Raw genomic sequence first — 6,512 nt, 5'->3', positions numbered from 1 at the left:
AATCATACAACCCTTTCTCAATCTTACTAATACAGTAACAACCTTACATTAACCATTATTCAATTTTATCAATTTTATTCCAAACAATCCACAATAAAAACGATACAACTCATCAATATATCTACATTCACAACTCATAATCTTCATTCACATCAATCACCATCACAAGCTCATAATACACACAACATTATTACCAAAATCACTAAACTTTAGCAAGTTCACTTAATTCAACCTATCTTACGGTCAACTAGCCTAAGTTTTCACGTTACATTACACATTATCTACGAGAAACCAAAATTATACCTTGGCCGATTCTTTCCTAGCCAAAAACACCTCAAATTACTTCTCCTTCACAAGCTCCAAGTCACAATTTCCAATTCTGCAAATCCAATCACCCGAATTTTGCTCCAAACCGCCAAATTGAACTCCAAATCAACAAGAATACAATCTACTCCACACAATATCACAATAATTAACATAGAACTCACTAATTCAATAATTTACAAGGGTTAGGATTTCCTTATTGTTATCCATGGGTCAATTGGACTAAACTCAGTGATTTTTTGCTACTAGAGTTTACCTAAATCATTAAAATCCCTCAATTCCCAAACCAAAAACGTGAAAAAGAGGAAAACAGAGAAATGTGCACAAAATTTATAGTTTCTTATCACAATGTTTCATTAGAATTGAAGAAAACTCCGAGACAAATGCATGACCATAAACGGCTCATCAATCGGAGCTCTGAATTGAAAGTTATGGAAGATTGAAGTTTGGAGGTGATTTGGGTTAGGGTTCCATGGCTTCCCCTTCCTCCTTAGTGTACTTCAATGTGATTATGGGGGAGATAAGGCTGAACTAAACTATTTATATGTTGGTCCAATTTTGAGTCAAAACCTTTAAAATTATTGTTAAAATTCATATTTTTAATATTTCTACTCTTCTAACTTATCAAAATTTAATTTCCTAATTTTTTAAATGATAATTGATTTATTAGCTAATTCTTTATTAATTTCCCGAGATTTACATTTATGTCTCAATCAGTGATTCACAATATGTCTTCTAAGGTCCCATTCAACCTGATTTGGATAGATATATTAATTCTTATTCCCGTCTCCGTTATTGATAACAATTATGCTGAAACCTTCCATAGGCACCATAGGATATGTCTAAATTTGGAGAATGAGAGAAATTATGAGATTGTAGTTGCCGACCCTGAGGAAAGGGTGTGTTTTTTCCGACTTGATAGGTCGGAGCATCACTTCATGTACCTATATGATTGCTATTTTACAAAATTAGATGTTAGTCTTCCCTTTTCCGACTTTGATTCTAAAGTCCTTAGGGTTTGTAACGTTGCTCTTCCTAGCTTCATCCTAATTCCTGAGCTTTCTTAAAAATTTATCAGCTTTTTTGTCGGGAACTTGACATCCTTCCTTCTCTTAAGTTCTTTTATCTCTTTGTTCTTACCAAACCTTTTAGCTCCAAAAAATAACGTTGGATCTCCTTTCGAGCTGTCCAAGGGAGGAAGGTCTTTGCCATTTTTTGATGACTCTTTCAATGACTTTAAAAATTACCATTTTAAGATTCGTGCTGTTGAGGGTGTCTGACCTTTTTTTCTAAATGAGAAAGACAAACCCTTTTCCCTTTGTATTGGAAGGAGAGACTGGTAATAGTGAAATATAATTTAGACCACGTAGATGTGGTTGAAGGGAGTGTAGTAGCTTTGTTCTAGGAGTGTTGGGGCCGAGCTCCTTATCTGGACACGAAGAGGTTTATAGGAAACCTAAGCCAACTTCAATATGAGTTAGGTAGCCTTCACTTAATTTTTGTAGATACTTTTTTGTTGGATTGCTTTGTGGATGGATAATGTGACCCGACTTTCATGTCGTACAGATAAGATGGCTCCTAAAACTACTATGAAAACTCCTCGGACAGCTAGAAAGAATGTTGTCGCCCGAAGTATACAACTAAAAGAGGCGGTGAATCTGTCAATCTTTCCTCACCCTCTAAATCGGACTCGGGTGCCTCAACCTCTATAAAGATTACTTCTGATCTGACTCCCCGGCTAACCCCTCCTCCTTCTAGCTCGGTAAAACAGACAGCTCTTCCTCCACCTTCCAATTCTAAGCTGAACCCTAAAAAGTGTAAGACTTCGGAACCAAGGGGTATTTATGAGCAGGATTTTGATGTCATTGCTTGGAGTGAGAAACACATCCTTCCACACAGCTTTATCAGTATAGATGACGTTGCCATAAAGATCCATCTTCAGGTTCATGCTTGGGTAGAATTCGGGAAGCTGGGGTTTGTGCAACTTTGTTAAGAGAACTGGAGAAGACTCCCGTTGATGTCACTCAGCGCACTTTGACCGATCTACACGCTGAAGTGGCATCCTTAAAGGAGTCAAAAAAGGAGTGGGATGGTGAAAGGGAGTCCCTCATTTCTAACCTTAGCAAAGCTCGGACAATAGCAAAACAAGTATCCGTCCCAGGATCGCTAAATAATGAAAGGAACGGATACTTTTCTGAATTGAAGCACATAATGAATACTTTGTTGAGGCAGTTGTTAAGGATAACAGTCGCAACCTAGAATGGAGATTGTTTGGGGTGTATCTTAGCACAAACGAAGCAATAAGAGTGGGGCAGTTTCAGGAATTAACTTCACTTATTCAACAATGTGATGGAAGAGTGATAATTTTAGGAGATTTTAATGCTATTAGAAATCAGGGAGAAAAAGAGGGTAGGAATCCTCGATCTGAGGTCTCAATGGAAAACTTCAACTCTTTTATTGATGATAATATGCTAATTGATTTGGGGATGTTAGGCGGTCCGTACACATGGACTAATAGAAGAGGAGGAGATGAACTGATTAGAGAGAGGCTGGATCGTGTGATGATCGGTATGCAATGGAGGGAACAATACGGGTTGGTTGTAGTGCGAAGACTATATGAGAATGGTTCTGATCATTCTCCCCTTTTGCTGGATTCTGACCCACCAACATGGAAAAGTAAAAGGCAGTTTAAATTTCAGGAGCGTTGGTGTGGAAATGATGAGGTTAGACGGCTGATTTTGGAGGTTTGGGAGATAGAAATCCAGGGATCACCCATGTTTATATTAGCCCAAAAATTCAAATTATGCAGACACAAATTGGTAACTTGGCAGCAGCAACATAAGTCAAATTCTAGAAAGGAAATTGAGGAGCTAACTCTCAAACTAGAAGTGCAGAGAACTGAGGGTACCCATGGGGGTTCTGAAATAAATGCATTGGAAAATAGATTGGAAGAAGCTTACAAAGCAGAGAAAAGCTACTGGAGAAAGAAGTCGAGATGCAATTGGCTTAAGAGTGGGGATCGTAATACAAAATTCTTTCACCAAAAGTTCTAAACTAGAAACCGGAAGAATAAAATTTGGGGACTAGTTGGAGCGGATGGTACTATTGCCACTACTCTGGAAAATATTGCCAAGGTAGCTGAGGACTATTTTAAACAGCTTTTTTCATCGGCACGAAGTACTAATCCGAGTATGAATTTTAAGGATTTTAACCTTTCGGTTACAGCTCACATGAACCGAAGGTTGCTGAGATCGGTTACTTTTGAAGAAACCAAGAGGGCAACATTCAGTGTTTGTACACAAAACGCCCCAGGGAGCGATGGATTCACGGCGAAGTTCTTCCAATTCTATTGGGATATTGTGGGCAGAGATGTATTTAAGGCAGTTTGCAGTTTCTTTGGCGGAGGGAGAATCCTGAAATGTTTTAACCACACCCAAATTTGCCTAATCCCTAAGATTCCAGATGCCAGAGATATGACACAGGTTAGACCTATTAGTCTTTCATCAGTTTTTTATAAGATTATTTCTAAAATACTGGTGCATAGACTACAGCCATTCATGAATAATATAGTAAGTGTGAATCAAAGTGCATTTTTAAAGGGCAGGCTCATTTCTGATAATATACTAATAGCTCATGAATGCATGCATTACCTAAAAACTAAAAGGAGTGGTTTGGAGAATGAAATGGCAATTAAATTAGATATGAGTAAAGCCTATGATCGAGTTGAATGGAGTTTCTTATGGTTTATTATGATGAAGATGGGTTTTGATGAGAGATGGATTTCTTGGATTCGGGAGGTGGTCACAACTGTTTCTTACTCGGTTCTTGTGGAAGGTAAACCTTTTGGTTATTTTAAACCAACAAGGGGTATCCGCCAAGGAGACCCTTTATCATCCTACCTATTTTTTTTTTTGCGCAGAAGGACTCTCCTTCTTACTACACAAGGCTGAGCAAAACAGGGTTATACAAGGCATCAGGATCCATAGAAGGTGTCCAGCTATTAATCATATTCTCTTTGCAGACGACTCTATTTTATTCAATAAGGCATCTCTAGAATCATGCAATGCTATTTTAGGACTCCTAGAAACATATGAAAGAATAAGTGAGCAGAAAGTCAATCTCAGCAAGTTGGCAATTTTTTTCAGCCAAAACACAGCAGACTCTCTACGACTACAACTAGCTAACAGGCTTGGTATCCAGCATATAGGGATGCAAGATAAGTATCTAGGTCTCCCAGCTATCGTTCAACGATCCAAAAAGGCTACCTTTAGAGCTGTTAAAGATAAAGTTCAGAAGAAATTATAAGCCTGGAAGAGGAATTTATTATCAGCAGGAGGAAGATATGTACTTATTAAGGCAGTGGGAGAAGCAATTCCTGTGTATACCTTATCATGTTTCAAACTCCCAGAAATGCTTCTAGATGAAATACATAGGATGTTTACACAATTTTGGTGGGGTCAACGAGGAACAGAGAAGAATATGGCATGGATCAGCTGGGACAAAATGACTAGACAAAAGAGAGAGGGTGGTCTTGGCCTCAAAGATCTGAAAGCTCAGAATTTGACACTGCTAGGTAAGCAGTTTTGGTGGATAAATACTAATCATAATTTCTTACTGGCTCGCATCCTAAAGACTAAGTATTTTCGGTATACATCGTTATTAACAGCAGAAAAAGGCGTTAATTCTTCTTGGGGCTGGCAGAGTTTATTAAAAGGAAGGAAGGTAGTGGAGAAGGGACTTGGATGGAGTATAGAAACTGGTGAATCAGTACGTATTTGGCAAGACCCTTGGTTGCCCCCTCCATACCCTTTTTATATTAATCCTACCAATAATCCAGCAGCAACAATTTACAGAGTTAAAGATCTATTGAGAAATGATAGAAGTTGGAACCTGGAGCTGATAAACGCACTTTTTTTCCCTAACACAGCTGCTCGAATTTGCGCTATAAGTTTGAATGAAGATGGAATTGACAAGATCACTTGGGCCTGGAATAGGAATGGAAAATATGATGTGGCCTCTGGATATCAAATTGCATATGCTTTCTCTCATGCCCCAATAGAGCAATTTCCACAGGCAATGCAAAACTCAGCAATTTGGAGAAGACTATGGAGCCTGAAAATGCCACACAAGATTCAATTATTTCTATGGAAGTGTATCCATGAAAAACTTCCTGTTCTTAAATTGCGACATCAACGATTCCTAACAACTTTACCGATTTGTCTAAGATGCGGTGTGGAAGAAGAGACCATTTGTTACTGTCTCCTACGTTGCAAGGCTGCGAAAGAAGTTTGGGGTTTGTCTACATTAGCAGCGATAGCACTGAACCAACCCATGAGTACCTTTGAAGAGTGGTGGAAACAGTTGACGATTTCAATTGGAACCGGAAGAGAAGGTGACAGAAAACTGACCTTGTGTGCTATTCTGTGCTAGAGTCTATGGAAATCAAGGAATCAAGAGATATTCGAGGGAACAAAGACAGCGTCTTGGGAGACCTTCAACCTTGCAATGAAACTGCAGCAAGAGCTTTGGCCAAACTAGAAGAGCTATCGTTACCTTCTGCATCCTTATTAAATGATTTTGTGTTTTTTCTCTTAAGTAATTTTCTTTCCTTTCAATAGTCCAGGGCTATATTTTTTGGGAGAATCCCACCTCTTAATTTTTGTCCCAATTTGGACCATGTATTTCTTATTCTTATATGAAGTACAATAACAATAACTTTGGTAAAAAAAATAATAAAATATTAAGTATAAAATAGTAAATTTACATGCAAAGGAGTAGTACTTATTAAATAACTCTTCCACCTTAGTCAATGACAACAATAAAAACGTCTCACGGTCCACAAATTTAGCTCAACAAAATACACAAATTCAGTTACAATTTTAGTCTTTATTATTTTATCTTATCTTATATTTAATTATTTTTATCTTATCTTTATTTGCTTTTATCTTTCTTAGGCCAATGCTCTGTATATATAGTTTTACGTTCATAATACAATTCAATTCAATCAATTAACAATCAATAAATTTTTTTTTATCTTTTCTATTCTTTCACAGTTTTATCGTATTCTTGAATTAAATTTTTTAGGCAGAACACCAGAGAGAAGAACGTAAGAGAGAAAGAAGAACTTAGGAAATTCAGAGAAGCACGTAGGAGAGAATGAAAAATGATAAAGTAACTGTTTTTATGAA

The sequence above is a fragment of the Arachis ipaensis genome, chromosome B03 (assembly GCF_000816755.2).
Source record: "Arachis ipaensis cultivar K30076 chromosome B03, Araip1.1, whole genome shotgun sequence".
Lineage (NCBI taxonomy): Eukaryota > Viridiplantae > Streptophyta > Magnoliopsida > Fabales > Fabaceae > Arachis > Arachis ipaensis.
Note: the sequence above shows the minus strand (reverse complement) of the source record.